The sequence below is a fragment of the Pteronotus mesoamericanus genome, unplaced genomic scaffold, assembly GCF_021234165.1.
Source record: "Pteronotus mesoamericanus isolate MK-2021 breed Mesoamerican mustached bat unplaced genomic scaffold, CSHL_Meso_final contig_2, whole genome shotgun sequence".
NCBI lineage: Eukaryota > Metazoa > Chordata > Mammalia > Chiroptera > Mormoopidae > Pteronotus > Pteronotus mesoamericanus.
Window position 1 is genome coordinate 14,318,965 of NW_026555084.1, and position 21,562 is coordinate 14,340,526.

At 49.7% G+C, this 21,562-nt stretch overlaps 1 protein-coding gene across 2 annotated transcripts in view; it reads left to right on the plus strand.

Annotated features, from left to right (window-relative positions):
- Positions 1 to 6,966: 6,966 nt before the first annotated feature.
- FAT2 (FAT atypical cadherin 2) overlaps positions 6,967 to 21,562 on the plus strand; it is a 70,122-nt gene continuing 55,526 nt past the window's right edge. For both annotated transcript variants that reach the window (XM_054568146.1, XM_054568147.1), the window contains exon 1: positions 6,967 to 7,059. The gene's annotated coding sequence lies outside the window, so the exon portion shown is untranslated. The remainder of the gene's footprint in view (positions 7,060 to 21,562) is intronic.

Here is a 21,562-nt window from a genome sequence, read left to right on the forward strand (position 1 = left end):
CTTTGCAACTTTTGTTCATTCAACAAATCTTGCATAGATTTGCTCACCAGATGATCCTTCCAGGCATACAAATTAGTGAGTACAACCTCATTTTACAGATAGGGAGAGCAAAGCTCTGAGAAGGACAGGGGCTCGCTCAAGGTCCCACAGCTGTGGCAGAACCTGGAGGACAGGGAAGAGAATGCCACTACACTGGACCCGGGCCACTCCGGAGTTCCTCGCAGGGCCAGAAGGTGTGTGCTTGAAGGCCCCTAGAGAGGGGGTATTTGGAAACCATGGGCCGCCTCACCAAATCAGACCAGCCAGGCCCCATCCCGAGGGATGCCTCCCGGGTGGCAGGGAGAGCCGGGGTCAGCCTCGCCTGCATAGATGACATCGGGGTGACCAGGGATGGCAAGGGAAATAGCCTGCTGCCCCTGCCCCTGACCTATGTCAAAGTCAGACTCATAAGATATGATATCAAAATTCATCTAGCTTAGAGGTTCTCAAACTTGGGTGGGCCCCAGAATAACGTGGGAAGCTGGAAGCTTGACCTTAGCTTCTTTGTGTATCATTTATACAGTGGACTGAGTCAGTGCCTTCCAAACCTTGTTTTGCACCCTCTTGGTGGCTCATTTAAAGATTGTATTTATTTATTTTTAGAGAGGGAAGGAGAAAGAGTGGGAGAAAAACATTGGTCTCTTGGTTGCCTCTTGCATGCCCCTAACCAGGGACCTGGCCCGCAACCCAGGCATGTGTCCTGACTGAGAATCTATCCAGCAGCCTTTTGGTTCGCAGGCCGGCACTCAACCCACTGAGCCACATGAGCCAGGGCTGGAGGCTCATTTAAAAATGCAGAGTCCTGAGCTTCTCCAGAATGGGGGAGGGGGTGCCTAGAATGTGCATTTTAACAGCCCACCTCCACTCCCACCAGATGATTCCTACAAAGTCTGGAGTTAGACTACCACTGGGCTACCAGTCTTTTTCCCCTGAGCAACCCTCCGTGGGCCCTGGGTCCTGGGCCCTGGGCAGGCCTGCGGCCTGCTCCTTGAGGAGAGCTTGAAGGCCTGAGGAACCAGGGTGGCCATCAATCTCTGCTCCCAGGAGACACCAGCCTCTGTCTTCGAGGCCCCTGCCTGGGCCGGGTCCTGGGGCTTCCTCCCTCAGGGCCAGCCTCCTTCTAGCCTGGGCAGAATGTCTGGAATGTGACTGCCGAGGGAGGCAGGGCTGGCTGGGCTGCCAGCACTGTCTCCAGAATTCAGGCAGCCGAATGCAGACTCCTGCCCCTGGGGACCTCTGGCCTTCTGGCCCTGAAGTGACCCAGCAGGACCTAAGGAAGGAGGCCGAGAGGGAGGGCTGTGGGGCCTGAACTGGCCAGCAAATCTCACTAAGCCTCAGTTTCTTCATCTGTAAAATCATGTCCTATTTCTCCACGCGTGTGACACCATGGCACTTCCAAAGTAATTTTGCACCTATCCAGCCCCTGCACCTATCACATTTTATTAGCACGATATGAAGAGCTATAGGAAATTCATGGATAAATTAAGCACCAAACTGATCTAGGAAACTACAATTTTTTGCCTCAGGCAGAGTGCTGAGTGTTTTACTGATTCCTCACCTTATTTAATCCTGACAGCCCCCTCAGGATAAGAGCTATTACCACCTCCACTAGGCAGATGAGAAAACTGCTTCCCAGAGGGGCTAAGTAACTTGTCCAAGGCCACACAGGTGCAAGGTGGCAGAGCTGGATTTGAATCCTGCCATCTAACTTCAAGAACAACCCTCACCCTGTGCTCCCCACCCCCGAAAAGTATAGCCGGGAGGTGAGGACCACACAGTGATATCCTGTCCTGACCTCGGGGAGACCAGAACAGAGCAATCTGTGCTCTGCTAGGGCACAGAACCCCTAGCAGTTCATAAGGAGGCATGGGAGGGGGGGGGGAGATTAGAAGGTGCCCCTGAGCAGGCAGTCTTGTGACATACCACATAGGCATGGGCGGGACAGTGATCTGGGTAGAGATCCTTCATGAGCAAATGGAGCATTCTGGGCTGAGGCTAGGGAGCAGCAGTAAGCCAGCTGATCTGCAGAACAGGTGTCGTCATCTATGGGGCCTAGTGCAAAATGACAATGTGGGAACCTTATTCAAAATTGACATTTGCAAGATAGAAACAGCAGAGCATTTGAATCAAGCACAGGGGCTTTCGACATTCATGTAGCATGCTCATGGATCCCAGTCCTGGGATTTGGTTGGAGCATAACATTAGGGTGAAGGTGAAGCGTGCAGATTCTGGAGCGAGATAAACAGTCCAAATCCTGGCTCTATCGTTTAAGGGTCGGGTGACATTAGATAAGTCACTTAAATCTACCTCTATGTCTCTCAGTTTCTTCCTCTGAAAAAGGAGAATGATAATAATAGTACCTCATTAAGAGGATCTACTTGAGGATTAAATGAATGGATGTACTTAATAAATATTACTATTTATTACCACAATTGATATTACCACATTGATATTCTTGTTTTAATTACTGTACAACAGAAGGGAATGGGAGATGATGCTGGAAATGGAGTGCATGGCTGTGGAGAGGGGACCTAGAAGGGATACTCGCTCCGGGGCCAGGGCCACATCACAGCCCCAAGTCTGGGGCAGGTAAGGGTGGGGATAACATCAGAGATTCTATTTCAAGTCCACCTCCCAGGCTTCCTGTGGGGGTGACCTAACCAAGGCCATTGAAGCAGTCTGCCTGGCTCCATTAGCTCTCAGCACCAGAGCCCCACCTGCCAGCACCAGCCTGGGGCAGCCGGACTACAGGCTGGATTGGTGGCAGATGAATGAGCTCATGCTCATGGGCCTGGCCAACAAGGCCGGACGCTTCTCCTGGCAGGAGCCTGTCAGAACTGCCAGCTGGGGGTCGGGATGAGCTGGAGGGCCCGGTGGTATCCAGATGCCCATGGCCAGCGGGTCTGCTGAGTGTTTGATTACATTCCCAGGCACCCCAGGCAACACCAGGTCCACCGATCCCACTCCCGCTGGGTCCCGTCTGTCAGCAGCAGAGCTGACATCCCAGGCTCCGCCCCCACAGCCCACCTGCCTTCCACCTTCTGCTTCCCCCTCTAGGCTGCAGACTGCAGCCCTCAAGCAGCCAGGTGGCCTCAGCCCCCCAGATGACTTCATCCTCCTTAAAGGCATCCTGTCCCTTTGACAGCCAGGCCTCTGGAGCCTTTTCTGGCCACAGGTCCACAATCCAGACTCTAGGGTCTCTGCTCAGTACCTGTCTCCCAGCCTCACTCCCACCCTGCTGTGTGACCCTCCCCAGGGAGAATGCAGTACGACAGAGGGACCCCTGCCCTGGAAATGACAGTTTGCATTTCATGGTCATTGAACACATCATCTCAGTGTAGCCAGCCCGTCAGCCAGCTGTTCCCAGCGAGCTGAATCTTCTCTGGAGACTGGTCTTCCATGGTGGACCACACTCACTTGGCACCTCCTCTGGGTGTGCAACAGGTGCGGGTGATGCGCTAGGGCAGCGGCTCCCCCCGCCAGGGTGACCGACCATTCGCCCTCCCCTGAGACCTTCTGACATCCTGGGAACCCCCTTAGTCCCGGGCCAACCAAGACGCTGGTTGGCCAACCCTGCACACGCATCTGTGATGCATTGTCTCTTATGATTTGTGTCTGATTTCCACCAAATAAGCCTGAGCCTTTAGCCTGCCCCAGGAGGAACCAAAGGGGTTCAGTCTGTTAAGAATGAAAACAACACTCTCTGTGCTTCCAGGCTCTGTGGGCGCCCTGAAATTGGCCACCCGCTTAGAGTTTTCATTGCTGCTCAGGCACTCTTCCATCCTCTCCCTTCAGCACAAGAACAGGAAATCCCAGGAGGCAGGGAGGAACTGCTCAGCCAGTCCGCAGGGGAGAATGCAGCTTTCCTAGGCAAGCAGGGGCAGTGGACAGCGACTATCTGCTAGACCTTTCTTTAGAAGCTTACAGCATCCTTGCAAAGAATATCAGAACTTTAGAGTCTCAGAGCTAGATGTTAAAGGTCAGAGTTTAATATGTGCTTCACTGAGCTGGGGAAACTGAGGTTCAGAGAGGGGATTTGGAATCCGATGGAATTCTTTTTAGCACCTACAACATGCCTGCTCCTGTGTAGTGACCCTGATGCGGGCCCCACACCCAGGTGATTGGTCTGGGGTGGGACCTGAGAATCAGGATTTGTAGAAGCCCCCTACCCCTGGCCCCTGGGGGCACCGGGGTGCTAATGTGCAGCCTTGACTGAGAACCCAAGTTAGAGATCCATCCCTGAGGAGCTTAAAATAGAGAGGGGCTGGACCAGAAGTGAAGTAGAGGTCACACAGCAGGCTCTGCGGGAGGGATGCAGGTTAGAAGGAGGTAGGCAGGGCAGTGAAGTTCAATGGTTAGGTTCAGACAGATTGGGGCTTGAAACAGCTTAGTTTAGACCAGGGACCTGGGGCTAGTAATTAAAACTTTTGTGAGCTTCAGTTTCTTCATCTGAAAAAGAAAATGATAGCGGCGCCTAATCCATCTGGTAGGGTTCAGGGAATTAGATAATCCCTACAGAGTGCCAAGTTGAGTGCCTGACATAAAGATTCACTATTATTATTATTATTACTAATTGCTCAGTCCAGGGGCATGGTCGGGGGAGCTCACAGAGGGGAGGCAGCCTATGGGCTGTACCTCCATGCATCGGCACAATTTTAGATACGCAGGAAGCTGTGAGCAGGGGCTTGGGATGAGAAGCTCCCAAGCATGCTTGGGGGACACTGAGGAGTCCATTTCTTGGTTCCTGGGGGACTAGGGGCCAGAAGATCCCCCAGCTGGGTCCTGGGGTCAGTAGGAAGAAGGACTGGGGTCTGGCTCAGGAGTGACAGGGGAACCGGAGAGGAGGGGATGAATCTCAGTGGCATTAAGGGGTTCTGCAGTCCATCCCAACACCCGTCTCCCCACAACCCAGGCTGCAGATGGTCTGTGTGCTGGTCAGGCTGGAGGCCAGTCTTGACCCAGAGGGGGCCCCAAGGAAACCGGTCGCCTGCCACTCCACACATGACTAGTCAAAGGGCTCGTGGGGCCTCCCGGCCACTCTCCCTCAGGTTAATGTCTAATCAGCCCAGGCTCGAAGGCTTGGGTGGCGATCGGCCAAGTGGGTAATGGCCCAGGTTAGCCTTCCCCAGGAGTTAATCACGGTAGCTCCCTTCATGCTGCAAACCCCAGGCCTCTCGCTCAGGGCTGAGGCAGCTTGTTGGCGTGTAGGAGGGGGACCTGGGAGAGTCCTCTTCGCAGGGAGCTCCTCTGGACTTCTTGGGCAACACACCCCAGCAACCTGTTTGACACCTGCGGTCATCCCCAATGCCGGTGGCAGATCACTGAGGGCACACAGCCCACAGTGGCTGCAGCAGCTCCATGAATGAATATATCCTGAGAGGCGGGAAAGAGCCAAGAGCCTCATGAACTTTAATGGTTTCACTTTCACTAGGGTCCAGCCTGAACTTCTAGGAAGCCAGGTCCCAAACCACAGATCGAGGCTTCAGTTTTTGTCACACGGCAAAGGAAGTAGATCTGTTCTGAGTGGCTCCAGCACTTGTGAGCCCATTTAACAAATAAGAAAACAGAGACTTTGCAAATGTAAATCATTTGCCTTGTGTCACATTGCTTACAATAATGGTAATAATACAGATATGTAGAATTCTTGACTATTAACCAGATTCAGGGGTGGCTGCTCAGCTGAACATCAAGTAGAATTGCTAACAGTCAGGACTGCTGGGAGAGGTAATGAGTTCCCTGTAATTAGAGGTGTGCAAGCAAAGGCTCATTTGCCAGTCCTGGGGAGAGAGACAGAGTCAGACAGGATCACTGCAGAGCCATTTTCAGCTCTGTGGGGCGGGAACCATTTCATTTCCTTCTATGTCCCCAGTGCCTGGAAAAGGGAAGGTGTAGGGCCACAGCTGTGTGTGTGCACAAGAAACAAGTAAATGAGTGCATCTACAACCAAAAAAAGCATGGCAGTGAAAGAGAGAGACGAGGGCTAATTCCTGTCCAATTCTTCCCTTCCCTTAAAACACTGGTTCTCAACACAGGGAGCAGCACACTGGAATATTTGGGGAGCCAGAGCAGAGAGGCACCCCACAAAATATGTCCAAACTAAGATGCCTTGCTTCCCAGCGCAATGCCAGGCATTGTGCTTTGCACTCTACACACGTTATCTGTCTCAGGAATCTGCACAGCCTTATGAAGTAGAGACTCCTGTTACCTCCATTTCACAGACAGACAGGGAAGCGAGCACTCAGAGAGGCTGTCGTTTATGGGGGGAGTTACAGTTAATAACAAGGATAAGAATTACCTTTTATGGAGGGCTTTCTCTGCTAAATGCTTTCCATCAACTTTTCTCTGATTGAATCCCCATAACAACCTCATGAAGTAGGAGTTATTATTATCTCCATCTTTTCAAAAAAGGAAACTGAGGCTCAGATTAAGTCACTCACCCAAGGTTACAGAGCTAGGAGAGCCAGGCCTAGGGGGGAGGGACGAAGACAGCTGTTTCTCAGACCTGTGGCGCAGGGGCGGGGGCAGGGGGGGGAGGACAGCGGGGAGAATATTGGCCCAAGAGCTAAGAGACCAGGGTCCTTTCTCAGTCCCCTAGTGGTCTCTGTGTGTCCTTGGGCAAGTACTGCCTGTGTCGGGTCTCAGCTTATCCCTCCTTAAAACTGAGGAAGGCGGTGGAGATGGGCCTGATTTCTCAGGCACTTTCCAACAGTCATTTTCCATGACTCGATTCCCCACCGTGAGCTCTGGGCCACAAACCAGTTGGCTTCCTCCCTCCCCGTTCGGGAGACAGAGAGCTGGCAGGAGGGGATGATCCGCCCCAGTTCTCCCACCTCCTTTCCCCTCCTCCTTCTCCTGGGCTGGGACACACCTACTCCAACTTTCTCAGCAGCCTCTTCGGAGAGCGCGCCTTCCTGCTCCCTCTCTGCACCTCCCTCCGGAGCTTGTCAGCCCCGTGCTAGGAAAAGGGGCTCCAGCCCAGCAGCCCAGCCGGGGACACCCTCCCCTACCTGAAGGGCACAGGTAAGAACTGCTGGAGGATGGGAAGTTGGGGGAGGGGTGCCAAGCTAATCCATTCTTGTGCCTTGTCCCAGGGAAGGCGAGCACTGGGGGCTCTTGGAAAGCGGGACAGAACCAGGGCTTGGCCGAGTCAGGCATGGAGGGTGAGGATAGGGACACTTGGGCCTTGGATCACCTAGATAGACTGAATGAAGCCAGAGATGTAGTCAGCCTGAGCCTTGGGCCTGGGGATTGGGGCTCAGCAAGGGGCAGGCTAGGACTTTGATCTCATGGAGGAGCAAGGTCATATTTGCACGAATGGAAAGTTGGACTCTTGTCCCTGGAAGAATGAAATCTCCTGCATGGGCTTCCTGGGGATGAGCCTTCAGGGGGATGTGAGGGCCATTTTTCCCTGTGGTTTAGGGGGAAGTGCTGGGACCAAAGAACAGAAAGGTGCTGGCTGCTTGTGTGTGTCCAGGGGGACGCAGGGGCCCTATCATAGACAGGGCTACCTGGTAAAGAGGAGGGAGAGCCAGAAGGAGAGTCAGATAAGCTGGCCAGCCCTGGCTCTCCTGCGACTCTATAGCGGCACCAGATTAGAACCTCAGCTTTCCTGGCTGTAAAATGGGGGCTGCTCGCAGTCTCCAGGGGCTGTGAAAAGTTGCGAGTCTTCAAGGCACCAGGGGCAACCCTGGGTGTGGTCAGGGGAGTGGAAGCAGCTCTGTTCCCGGTCCTGGGGGAAACGAGAACCTGATGCGTATCTTTAGAAGCAGGAGAGCTGGAATGGAACGCTGAGCAGAGCCTCCAGGCCAGTGGTCAGCCCTCTACTGAGGGGTGGGGGATGCTACTCACTCCAAAGTGGGGAGCAGCAGGGCTGTGCCCAGGTTTGCCGAGGGCTCAGATAGGCTGCCTCTGTCCCCAGCCACACTCCAGAGCAGACACCTGGGCTCAGGAGGAGGGACAAGTAGAGAAGCAGGCTCAGGACTCCTCTGTTTCTAGTTCTTCTGCTGGTTTTACAGATGGGGAGCTGGGCGCAGACAGGTTAGCAGTGCCTTCCACGCAGGACAGTACTAACAGCTTTTATTCCAGTTGATATTCCCGGATGCTTTCTGTTCTGGGGGCCCATGCTGAGTGTGCATTTGAAAATCCTGAGTTTTCAAAGCAGGCAAGGTGAAAGGAGGATTTCACTACCTATGCCTCTGTGACTCACAGGCTCTGTGGCCCAGGACAACTATATGCCTCTCTGGACTGACTTCCCTGCTTATAAAATAAAGGGTGGTTGGATGATTAAGATCAGTAATTAATCGATTCACGCCGACAAGCCTGTTAGGTAGGCAGAGCCGGAATGATTGCATTTTGCAGGCCAGGAACCCAAAGGACTCAGTGTCCTATGGCCAGTTAGCGGCAAGCCTGGGTTTCCCCAGGAGCACAGGTTACTGAGGCACAGGTTCCCCTTCTGGCAGGAAGGTGCTGAGTCCATGATGTCAGCGAGCCTGCGGGAGTGACACAGAGGGGCCTCCTCTTCCACAAGCATCCCGTGGGAATAACCAGAGCGACTAAAGTTCTCCCTGGAACTCCCCACTGATTCCATGACTCTTAGTAGCCTCCTTAAGGACTTGGGGAACCAGACCCGGAGGGACCCTGACATTCTCCATCGTTATGTGTCAGCTGTGCCTGTGCTCCCTATGGCCTCGAGGGGCTGCCGGGCTCTCTCCTACCTGGGCTGCCTTACCCCTGTCCTCTCTGAGCTGGAACACCGTGCCCCACTCCCTGAACAATGTTCTCTGAGTGCACCTGAACTCACCTCGCCCTGGAAATTCTCCTTTCAGCTGTCTCATGACAGGCCATGGCACCAGCTCTGCTGCTTGCCAGGCAGGGCCAGGTGGGAGAGAACGTGAGGCAGGCGACAAGCTTTAGAAAAGGCCCGTGTGAGCTGGGGGCAATGAGGTTGCTACACTCAGGGACCTTCCAGAACATCTGCATTGGCCCTGCCTTTTGGATTTCTTCAGGACTGGATGGGCAGAGACTCTGGAAGCTTCCCATGCTTCCTGGGTCCTCAGCATAAGCTAAGCTTGCTCAGAACTTCAATACCACTATTTCTATGACTAATGGTACTAAAGCTAACATTTACAATGGGGGTATCTAGACAGGTGTATGAAGAAAAGTGTGGGTCTAAATCCTGAAAAGTATTCATTGTGTGACCCGGGCCTCAGCATCTCTAAAGCTCAGCCTTCTCATTTGAAAATGGGGCTAGTAATAGTTCTTTTCTCAAAGAACTGAGATGAGAACTAACTGAGGTAATGAATGCATTAATGCACAGGGCCTTTATTATGTTCACAGTCATCAGTAAAGTCATCAGTTATTTCCCTGGAACAGAGTCTTCCCACAACATCCTGAAGTATTCCTTCCTAAAAAACCACAGGTGGAATTTTAGTTATTTGTTTATTTTTAGTTTGATATTGTCTCTCCTACCAAGTGTTGCTCACTGCTCTAGCACCTGTGTCTAGCACACTGCCTGGCACGTACAAGAAGCTCATTGCATATCTGTTGAGAGAATGAATGAATCTTTGTTTCTAAGTCACAGATGAGAACTGCTACTTGGAGGGACTAAGCATGAGCCCCACCCAATCACAGATAGGAGTCAGCAGTGGAGGGGGCTCTATCGATAGCTGAATCAGGCAGATCGAGACACTGGGGCCTCACCAGGCAAGGCTGATAACTTGACCGAGGTCACACAGCAAGTGAGGGGCAAGGCAGGACCACTAGCCAGATCTTTCCACCTTCCTCTGCCTCTCTGCCTTGTCCACGTAATGAGATGACCCTGTTTTCTACATGGGTGGTCAGCCTTGGAGATCAGTAAATTGCCCCCTTATACCCTGGAGGCAATTTGAGATCAAAAACAAGCTTAAGCTGCCCTTCAGAGGTCAGGGGGCATTAATCAGACCCTTCCCCCAACACCTACCAACACACACATATGCACACACGCTGCACGCACACATGTGCACACACCACTGCATAGCTACAGCCAGCGAGTCAGCAGGTATCTGTAACTGTGCAGCTAGAAGGGTTATCAGGAGTTCTTTGAAATCTACTTTCAAGAATTTTTGGTACCATTTTACAGATGAAACCACAGATTTTGAGTTATCTGCCTAAATTCAATAGCCAGTATGTGCTGGAGTCCTGGGTTGGTGTGTCATTTCTGGAAGCCATTTCTGAGCATGGGATTTAAATGTTGGGAAGAAAATCTGATTTCCCGAGCCCCTCTATGCCTGTCACCATGTTTGGCTCTGTCACATATACCTTCTCTTCCTCTCCGCACAACGGCCCTGCAGGCCATCCATCCCTATCCTCTCTGTCCTCTTTCTGTTGTTGCTGTTGTTTTCAGTGTGGGGACAAACAGAGACTCAGAGGAGCTAAGGCACTTCCTTTTAGTCACACAGCTTCTCTTTTCCCGACAAACACTTAGTTGAACAGACACTGAGTGAGCACTTACGACATGTCAAACCCCCGAAGATTTGCAGTTGAGGGAGGCAGGCCCGTAAGGGGATGGTTTAAACACCTTGAGGCCAGCAGTAAAGCAGCGCAGACTCAGGCTCGGGTAGGGGCCCAGAAAAGTGAGCCGGCCCAGTTATAGAATCAATGATGGCTTCTTGGAGGAGCTGTCACTGACCATCAGTTTGGATGGCTGAATATGGCTTAAATAAGGAAAAGGCAATTCAGGAAGAGAAAGCAGCATGTGCAAAGGCACAGTGGTTCAAAGGAAACAGTTGGGTGGGACCAGGCCATTGAAGGCCCTGAGTGCCAGGCCAAGGAGTATGACTTTTTTAGAAAATATAATTTATATGTAATTTTTTATTAATGGGAAATGATAGAAATACACAAATGTAAGCAGAATAGTAGTTTTAAAACTCTGTTGCCCAGCTTGAAAAGGTATGTTTCCTTTACACACTCAGTGATTCTTGCCTCCCCAGATTATTTTGAAGCGCATCTCAGATACATAAATGTATCTGGAAATATTTGCATGTGTATCTTTAAAACATAAGGACTCCAGAAAATCATCATAGGAGCATGGCTTTTATTTTGTAAATATTGGAGGACTGTGCTGAAAGAGTTTAAGTCAAAGAGCACCTTGGCTGGGTGTATGTAGCTGGGGGGTGGAGTACAAATTTAAGGAGGGTGTTCTGAGTAGAAGGTTAAGGTGTCTTATTTCCCCCTTGCCCCCAGTTTCCCCCAATTTCAGGTCCTCATATTCTATCATTACTCATTGATCAACAAATTATTTCCTAAAATCCATCTCTTCTTGAAAGAGGTGACGCTTTAAGCATTTTCTAGTTTGGAACCTGAAGAAGAGAGAAATCCCTCCCTGCCCCCTTTCCTGTTGAGTCTTTTTCCATTCCTGAGACTGGCATGGCCCCTGCAAGGAGGCGACAGTGAGGTGGCCACCCCCTGGCTGGGGGCAGGGAGCCCACACTGGAGAACTCTGCAGTTCCCAGTTCCCGTTCAGCTCCAGTGCCCGCAGTACTTGGCCTCAGAGCAAGCAGAGCAGGACTGTACATGCCAACTATGGGGTAACGTCAGCATGTGCGTGCGTGTTGGCCTGTGTGTGCTCACAGGTCCCAGGTCAGAGCTGCTTGCTGTCTATCCTTGCAGCATCTCCTTCCCTGTGAGCTTCTACCAATAAATGCGAGGTGAGATGGCAAAAAATGCATCATTTTAGACCTTTGGAAGTTGGACGTTGGGAAGGGGCAGAGCTTAATATTAGTATGGCACCATGGTTGGGCACATGAGCTGTCCTGACTGCCTCGTCCTACCTCTGTGACCTTGGGCACATCATTTCACCTCCCTGAGGTACGTAGGGGTGCAGCATGCTCTCTGCCTCACTGGGCTGCTGTGCGTCAACACGTGGGAAGCTCTTAGCACACATGAGAGCTTACTCTCATGTAGTAAGCACACATTAAGAGCTCACTAAACATCAGCTACTTTATAGATTTGGGGGCTCCTGAAATCTTAGGAATTGACTCAAACAATCACAGCATCTTGGAAAATTAGAATCCTAGAATCCCAAACTTTTGGAAGTGACAAATTAGAAGAACCCTATTTGATCCCTAGCTGAACACTCTACTCTGTGCAAAGATTCCTTGTACAGCATCTCTGACAAATGGTCAACCTGATTTTTTTTCATTTTGTAAATATTCAAAACCTGAGTGCACCCATTTAAGTTACAGCTTGATGAAATTTTACCAGGTGAATGCAAACAATGGCTAACCAGCCACCAGAACAAAAAGCAGACCCCACCCACCCCCAGGAGCCCTCCTGGCATCCCTTGCCAGTCACTACCCCCACCCAAGTGTAGCTACTACCCCATCAGCCGGGCTGTTCTCGAATCCTTCTTGTGGGGTGTGTACCATCATTAGGAGAACTCTAATTGTTAGAGAGGCTCAGTGAGTTAATTTGGAAGTTGCTAAATTAAACTTCACCTTGAAATGGTTTTGTTTTCACTGGTATAGTTTAGAGGTATCCTTATTTAGAGCTGTGCTTCCCAAACACCTAGTAGTGTTAGTAAAAAGTACAGATTTTTCATCCCTATCCTAAGCCTACAAAATTGAAATGTGGGGCCTGGAGTGGGGTCAGGAAGCCTGTACTTCTGCAAGCTCCAAGGGAACTCCAGATGAGTCCCAAGAGTCCGGCTGGACCTGAGAACCATTGCACTAGGGGTTCAGAGCTCAGACTCAATTCAGACAGACTGTTCCAATCCATGCTCCACACTGACTGGCCGCTGACTCTGGACAGGCATTTGACCTTTCTGACCCTTAGCTATTTTCATCTGTAAAATGGGGATGAAATAATAGTACCTACTTCCTTGGGTCCATCCACAGGGAAGATGTTCACTAAGCGACATCATGGCTATTATGGGAACAGCCCATCCGTGGTATAGCCAAGGAAGTGTTGGGTTAGCAATCTGAGACCTGACTGGGCCACTTGCTGGTGGTAGGACCTTCAACAAGTCTTTTGACTCCACCCCTCTCTGGCTCTCAACTTCCCCATGCTCCCCTTAGAGGGTCTTTGAGGAAATCAAACATGAAAATGAACCAGAAAACTGCTCTCAGGACAGAAGCCGGTTGCATGAAGTAACCCCCAGTGAACTGGAACTGAGCTGAACCTGGGAACCTGGTGAAAGTGGGCTTGCCATTGTGCTTGTGGTTCCGTGGAGGGCGGGACGGGTGGGGGTGGGGAAAGGGAACTGCTGAGGCTTTGGTTTTCCACAGCCCTGGTGTGCCCTGGCACGCCTCCCACGCTTCTTGGTTTTTGAGAACTGTCTCCTTCCTGGTTCCTGGGGCAGGAAGAGTCCAAGATCCCACAGCTATGAAATCCTGTGCAATTTGCCAGTCAGATGCTTTTATTATTTACATGTCTTCCCTCTTATTACAAGTCTTCTTTGAAGTCCTTTGCTAGAATTTTTAGGAAACTTTTTAATAAAGTATAATATGCATACAGAAAAGTGCACAAATCCTAAGTGTACATCTCAATGAGCTTTCCAGAAACTAACCAACTCACAGATAAAGAAACAGAACACTACCACCATTCTGTCAACGTCTTTGTGCACCACCCCCTCCAGCCACTTCTACCCCCTGCCCCCTCCAAGGGTAACTTTATTCTAATCTAATCCATAGATTTTGCCTGTTTTATAACCATATATTGTTGAAACAGCACAGTATGTATTCTTTTGTATGTGGCTGCTTTCACCCCACATTAAATGTGTGGGATTCATCTGCATTGTTGCCTAGAGCAATACTTCATTTTATTTCCCTGTACAGTATTCCATTGTATGACCATACCACAATTTACTTATCCATTCTGCTCTTGATGGACATTTGCGTTGTTTCCAATGTGGGGCTATTATACGTAGTACTGCTCTGAACGTTCTTGGGTGACTCTTTTGGTGACTATAGTACACAAACACTTCTGTTGTGTATATAACTAGGAGTGGAATTGCTGGGTCATGAGAGACGTAGATATGAATGGAACCCTTTAATTTTCAGGTTCAGTTCTCTTCACTGCAAATAGAACATGGTTCATGCAGTTGAGTCTCTATCTGGGACAGAGACAGACCTGTCTGCAGGAAGATAAACTGTTGCCTCTGGGATTTGTGATGCTGGTGAACAGAGAGATTTGAGGACTCAGAGACTTCCAGGCGAAAGTCAGGTGCAAGAATCAGATCTGGTGTTTTCCCCCTCCTGTCTCCTCTGACTTTAGAGATAACCTTGTGTCCACTTTGCCTGAGGGCTAGAGTTCCCCTAAGAGCGGTTAGTGGGCCACCCACAGGAAAACACATGTACCCCGAACCCAAAGCAGCCCTACTAAATCATAAACCAGACTTCCTGAGGATGAAGCTGTGATTTTTAACACACTGACATCTGAGGAATACGTCTCTAGCCTAAAAACGTCATGAAAATTGTGGTCTTTCCCTAACTTTCCACCTCTCTCCACTGGGGCCTAGGAGAGGGCCACATATGGGATATCAGCTTTGAAATACAGCATGATAAAATGTAAGATCGTGAAGAAAGAGAGTCCCTTTTTCAGCAGATCCCATACACCAGTCGCGCTAAAATCATCCCCAGGAACTTGTTAAACATCTACTGCTGAGCCCCACCCCTAAAGATTTTGATTCAGCAGATCTGGGGTGGGGCTGGAAATATGTCTTTTTAACCCCTATCCCCTTAGAGGGTTCCCAACGGTGGGAACCACTGGTTCAGGTCAGTGGCCAGTCCTGTGGGTGAGGACAGAGCTTGGCTGAGTTCTGCCCCCATGGCTGGATGGGGCGCAGAGTTACCATGGGTAAGAGGAATTGGTGTGCACAGAGCCCGGGCACTTAATGTCTGTGGACAGAGCCCAGGGGCTTAAATGTAGAACTTGGGTCTGGGCCTGGAGCCCACCTTTAGATGTTTCTTTGCATCTCATTAGTATGCACCTTGATGCTCCCAAATCCCTCCAGTGCCTCTGGCCCTCAGTCAGGCTGGGCCTGCAAAACTGCAAGCCTGGGTGCCTCAGAGCAGATTGGCCTGTCTTGCCCCACTGTTAGAAGCCGCTCCCCACCTGCCCAGGCCTGCCTGCCTGCCTGCTGGCTTTGTGTCCCTACACTGTTCTGCTCAGAGGGGATTGGCCTTGGCCTGAAAAACAGTGCAGCTGGGCTAGGCCAGGCCAGAGGGGCGGGATTGAGAGGGAGAACTAGAGATGAAGTCTTTGCTGAGAATCCGTGTTTGCCGATGTTCAATGTTCGAGGACCCATCACTGTATGATCCTGGATCCCATAGCTCTCCCTGCTCCCAAGTGCTCTTTCTAACCTGAGGGTACATGGAGGCAGGCCAGGGAACTGTTAGACACACAAGTGATCTGAGTGTTAACCCTGGCTTGGCCACATAGCAGCTGCGTGAACTTGGAGGTTAGGTAACCCTTCTGAGTCTCATTTATCCCCATCTGCAAAAAGAGGATAATTATCAGGTTTCTGTACACTACCTTAAAAGCGATAATGCTCACCAAGGGCTTACCACAGGCCCTGGCACACAGTAAATGTTCAATAAACCTCAGCCGCGACCAGTGCCTGTGCCTCTGTAAGCATTCCATAGTCCCCAAACCTCGCCATCTTCAGGGCATCATTCAACAATAGCTCGGTGGAGGCTTACTCAGTAAGATAAGAGAGCAGGAACAAGTTTCCCTGAGGGACAAGTGGAAGCCGCATAAAAAAGAGGAGGTTGTCCAGGGGTCTCCCAGTCAGTCCCCTGCTGGGCCCATGGCACCGAACGAGTAGGGTCTCCAATCCCTGAACCATCTTCACCACAACAGTTACCTGGGGAGGGCCCACATGCTAGGCCTTGTGCCGACTGTTCATCTTAACTGATCCTCACGATAGCCTGATGATTTCCTTCCTCAGTTTATATACAAAGACACTGAGGCTTAGTCAGGTTCTATGATTTGCTCGAGCTCAAGCCCAGCAATGGGCCAAAGCAGGGCTCAGAGCAGGCTGCCTCACTCCAGAGCCCAGGCAGGTGGCCTCGGTGTTATGTGGCCCTGCCTGTAACCTCCTCAACCCCCGGGGTGGCTGGGCTAGAGGCAGACCTGGCTGGCAGTGGCCATGGGTGGACGATGATCTCATACACAAGGAACTAGCAGAGGCGTTGGTCCCTGAGCCAGCTAAGAGGAACAGAGTTCGCCTCCTTTTTGGCCACAAGGCCAGCTAGCTCACTGAGAAGCAAGTGTGTTTTGTCCCGGCTAGAGAGGGGGCTACACTGAATGGCCTCATTTTATAAATCATGTAAGATGAGGACCAGAACGGTCACCCGAGTGGCAGTATAAAAGAGACCAGGAAACCCCCGTTGTGGCAGGGTGGCATGACATTTCCCCACCTCCTGTCTTCCCTGCCCATCCCCTCCTCCCCACTTCATGCCCACCACCTGCCACCCCTCAAACTCGGGATGAGATCACATCTGTGACCTCTCTGCACCCACAGTGTGACAGGAATAGCAGTTATTATTTTAATGCTGCATAAGCTGTGGCTTGAACTTTCCTTCAAATTATTGCAAGGAGAGAAAGAATGTCACAGACCCACAAGTGTGTTTGTGCACACACATGTGTGCAGAAGGGATCAGTACACTGCAAGGGATCAGTACACGTACAGAGAATAGCTCCCTCATTCGACACATTTTTTGAACAGCTATTGTAATAGTTAATGACATTACTATAATTATTACAATAGTAATTGTAGTAACTAATGCTAGTGATAACATTAACTATTTTCTGTGTTCCTGGCACTATGCTAAATGTTTTCCATGCATAAGCTCACTAAGTCCTCCAGTGAAGTAAGCATTGCTAGTTCCATTTCACAAATGGGAAAACTGAGGCTAAGATAGAGGAAGCAAAGCCCCTAGAAAAAGGCAGAGACAAGACTAAGGGCAGGTCTGACCCCAAAGCCTGGTTCCTCCCCGCTCCCCGCTAAGTAGAAGGACCATGGAATTGTGAGTTCCCGAGGAGCCCTCAGCCTGGGAGAGAGGCTGGGGAAGGAGAAGCAACTTGGTTAGTGCAAAGCACCCAGGATGGGAAGCCTGGGTTCTGGTTCTAGCGAATCCAAGATTTCATGTTCAGCACTACAGCCCTCTCTCCTCTGTTCTTAGGTAAGCACCATGCAAATCCTGCAATGGGGTCCCACCTCAGTGCAAGTCTTTTCTTTGGCCTGAAAGGCCCTGCGCCACCTCCCTGACATCCTTCCTTGCTCCCTCTAATCTGTCCACGTGACCCCCTCGTTCCTGTCTCAGAGCCTTTACACTGCCTATTTCTTCTACCTGGAACTCTTTCTCAAGCTGGCTTTGTGACCCTTTCCCTGCTCATATGCCACCTTGTCATGTAGAACTCCGCTGACCACTCTTTCCAAAATAGTATTCCCCACACATCACTCTTTAACCTTGCCTTGTATGTTTTTTCTCTTTTTTAAAAAAAAGATTTTATTTATTTATTTTTAGAGAGAGGGGAAGGGAGGGAGAGAGAGGGAGAGAAACATGGAAACATCAATGTGTGGCTGCCTCTCCCACACCCCCCACTGGGGACCTGGCCCACAACCCAGGCATGTGCCCTGACTGGGAATTGAACCAGCGAGCCTTTGGTTCACAGGCCAGCACTCAATCAATCCACTGAGCCACACCAGCCAGGTAACATGATTTTCTTCATATCACTTTTCACACCTGATATAGTGTATATATTTTTTATTCTCTCTCTGCCACTAGAATACGATCCCCATAAGCAGGGACCTCTTCTCTGCTTCTAGAATGCCTATCACAGGGTAAGCCCTCAATGAAACAGTACTAAGTAAATTAATAAATGACTTTGGTGGAGGAGACCCAATAACAAAATACTTATAATCCTTTCCTACTTTATCCCTTTTCTTCCCCAAAGCCCAGGCTCCGGGAAGCTCTTTGTTTCCTTCAAACGTCCATCTCCTAGAGTTACACTACGGCTCTTGAGGGTCCTAGGCATTTTAGCCTTTGCAGGTCCCTTCCTCTATGAAAAAATATTAGAAATGTTTTCTGACAACACTGGTATAAAGATTAATATATTATTATATATGAAAACATTTCCTTCAACTGAAATGTTTGTCTTTTTTTTCTGAATTTAAGAGAAATTTTCATGGGTCCCTAAAAGTACTGTAGGCCCTGAGTGTGCCACTGTGCAGACCAAAGAGGTGGACTTTGAACCCTCCTCCAAATCCCACGCATCCCTGGTTTCTGGGCCATACCATCTATAGTGGAGCTGGCCAAAAAGGTCATCACTACTCACATGTGGTTATGTGAATTAAAATTAAATAAGATTACAAACTCACTTCTTCAGTTGCACCAGCCATGTGTCAAATACTTGATAGCCACACATGGTTAGTAATTCCCACCTTGGATAGCTCAGTTATAGGACATTTTCATCAGCATAGAAAGTTCTGTTGGAGAATTTGCACCAGCTACTCCGGCCTCCTGAGTCTCTCTTCTTGGAATATGGATTCCTATTCTGGGACAGTACTTAAATCCAACACCTTCTAGGTGGGTGAACCTTGGCAGAGCCTTCAAACTATTTGGGCCACAGTTTCTCGAGAATAATGGTAACACGAGAATAATGGTAAGCATCATACTAGGATGAGGTTGGTACAGTGACTGACTTGTACTGAGTGTGTTCCTGTCCTGGGTATTTGCCATGCATTGACTCATTCAGCCTTCTCAACAACTCCACGAGAGAGGCACTATTATCATTTCCCTTTTTCTGGAACCAGAGGAGTTAAATAACTACCCAAGGTTGCAATGGCTGGTGAGTGATAGAGCTGGGATTTGAAACAAGGCCTATCTGACTCCAGAGCCCATTTTCTTTCTATTAATTCTACACAGTATTTGCATCCCATTCAAAGACCAAGTGAGATAATGCATGAAGACTTTTTTGGGAAACTTATAGATTACCATACAGACATAGGACAGTATAATTTTCGTCATCAGTAATGACAGAGTACTGATAAAGAAGGGGACCCCCAGTCCCAGCTCCCTTTCACCCATGCCTTAGGCAAAAAGACTTCCTTTCCAGCTGTTTCTCTTCCCTCTAATCCCAGGCTTGTGCTTGCCTGGCTTTTACAGACAGCTCTCCTGAGACAGTTGCAGTCCGCTGGTGGTATGGCTGCCATTCATCAAGCCATTATTGGGCTAATAAGGTGTTATTCTGCGTCTCTCCTCCCTGTGCTTTCACCTATCATATGATCTGTCTTCCCTGCAGCCCTGGGAAGTAGGTAGGAGTAGCTATTATTATCTGCACTTTATAGTCAGGGAAATTGGGGCTCACAAGAGGTCCATCAAGGGCTCAAGCCACTGGCCTTTTTCCGGCCCATATCTAGTTCTTTGATTTGCTTTGTCACATGAAAACCTAGCAGTGGCTGCTGCCTACAAACCAGCAAATGCCCCCACTGTTCACCCAAGTATCTTGAAAGTAAATCGAGCCTTCCTATCCACAGTGAGTTCCAGTTGGCCTAAACCAATAGAGCTGGATTCAAACCCAGTCCACACCAGAGCAGGTGTCCTCAGTGGGAAACTCTCCCTTTGGATCTGATGTCAGATTACTCTTCCCTGCATGCAAGTCTGTTCTAGTCCTGCTTCTTCTCAAAAACCTTCAGTGGCTCCCCTACGTCTAAGGAAAAAATTCATTTCAGTAGCTAAAGACTTCCTTGTCTAGCAGCTACCTGGAATGTAACCATTCTTTCACTTACAATTTTAATTCTGGCTCAAAGGCACAATCCTTCCTAATCCTTCACCACCACACCACCACCTTTAAGCTTTCATGACAAATAGAATATGTTTAGGATTCTTCCTTGAGAGCCACAAAAGCCAGCCCCAATACTGGATGCCTGACGCAGATGCAGTGGCAAGGAGGAGAGTGGGGTCAAAAAATACATAGTGAGGTACTGAAGTTGATGGTCATTTTCCCTTTAGATTTTGGGGGGAGGGTGGACATTATCCAACCCAGAGGAATGAATCCAGTGGCTCTTCTTTCATGAAAGGCTCTTCCAACTTCAAAAAATATATTACCTTATTGCTTCTCCCCAGAGACCCCAGGTTTACACAATCTGGCTGTCTGTTTTCAATTCAGCCACCACCTTCCTAGGTCGCTTTGGGTGTGCCACGCAAATCTCAGTTTCCCTTATCTTCGATACAGGAGTAAAAGGGCAGATGTGTTTCCTAGGAGTATCATGTGGGTTATTAGTTAACACCTGTGTCATGCCTAAGGAAAGGGGAAGTGTTGGGCTGTGAGGGAGAACACCATCACCAACCTATACCTGGGCACCCCGGGGAGTGACAGGGAGGAATTTCACCCTCAGAATCAAAGCCTGACATTTTGAATAAATCTGGTAGGAGATCCTTCAGTGTAAAGTTTGATTTGGTTTTGAATTCCCCCAAGTATATGTGGTTCCCCATGGGAGGGACAGAATTAGTCAGAGCCATAGACGTCTAGAACTAAAATGCCGGAGTCACTGCACAGGGGCCAGCCATTGCAAATACAGACCACAGAGTATTAGAATCATAGGATATCCGACTGCGGGTCTTAGAACTTTTTCATGACAGGACACAGAATGTTAGAATAGCAGAACACCTGCTTCTCAGATCTGTGGAGGGGGTGCTCTTAGAGGTCTTCTAGTCCAGTTTTTTCACCTGTGCTTACCAAGGGGCTAGGGGCAGGGCTCTAGGCCTCCAACCCTACTTTTAATAGTGCAGCTCTGCTTTGATCTCTTTACAGGTTGCACATCTAGATACAATTTCATTAGGAAAAAAAAGAGATTCCGCCCCTAAAAGCACTAGAGGGGTTTGAAATCACTGATCCATCCCCGCCCCTTCCTCCAACGTACACATGTCATTACAAATGAGAAAAGAGGCCCACAGGGCTTCGGTGACAGACTTGACCAACATCACACAAGGAAGAGTGACTTTAGATCTAGATCTCCCAAAAGCCAGGTCACCTTCTCACACCAACGACTGAACAAGCATCAGTGAGTGTGCAACCCTGATCCACAGCCACAGGAAATCCCTTCACTGCCTTTGAGAACTCATTCGGGGTCTAATGAAGACTACAGACCTTAAAGTTCTTACGGAGCCCTTAAAGGCCAAAGACCTACACCTGAGTAAGCTCAAAGGGGCTATAGAGTTCTTTTCATCTCCCCCAAGGACAAGTGTGCCCCTAGAGTAGCACATCCTTCACAGGTGGCCACCCAACCTCTGCTCGGATGCTCCCTGTGACGAGGAGCTCTCCATATTGAGAGGGCTCCCTCCAGGACTGCACTTGAGATCACTAACCAAGGAAACAGGAAAGGTCTCAGAGCACTGCTCCTCCCAGCTATGCAGAGGGTTTATCATTGGCTGGGTTAAAGCATGGATGTTACAACCACCAAGCAGTAACATCAAGATTCTGAGAAGCCAGAGCAGTGGGCTGAAACACACGGCAAACTTCATCATGGTCTAACCAATGT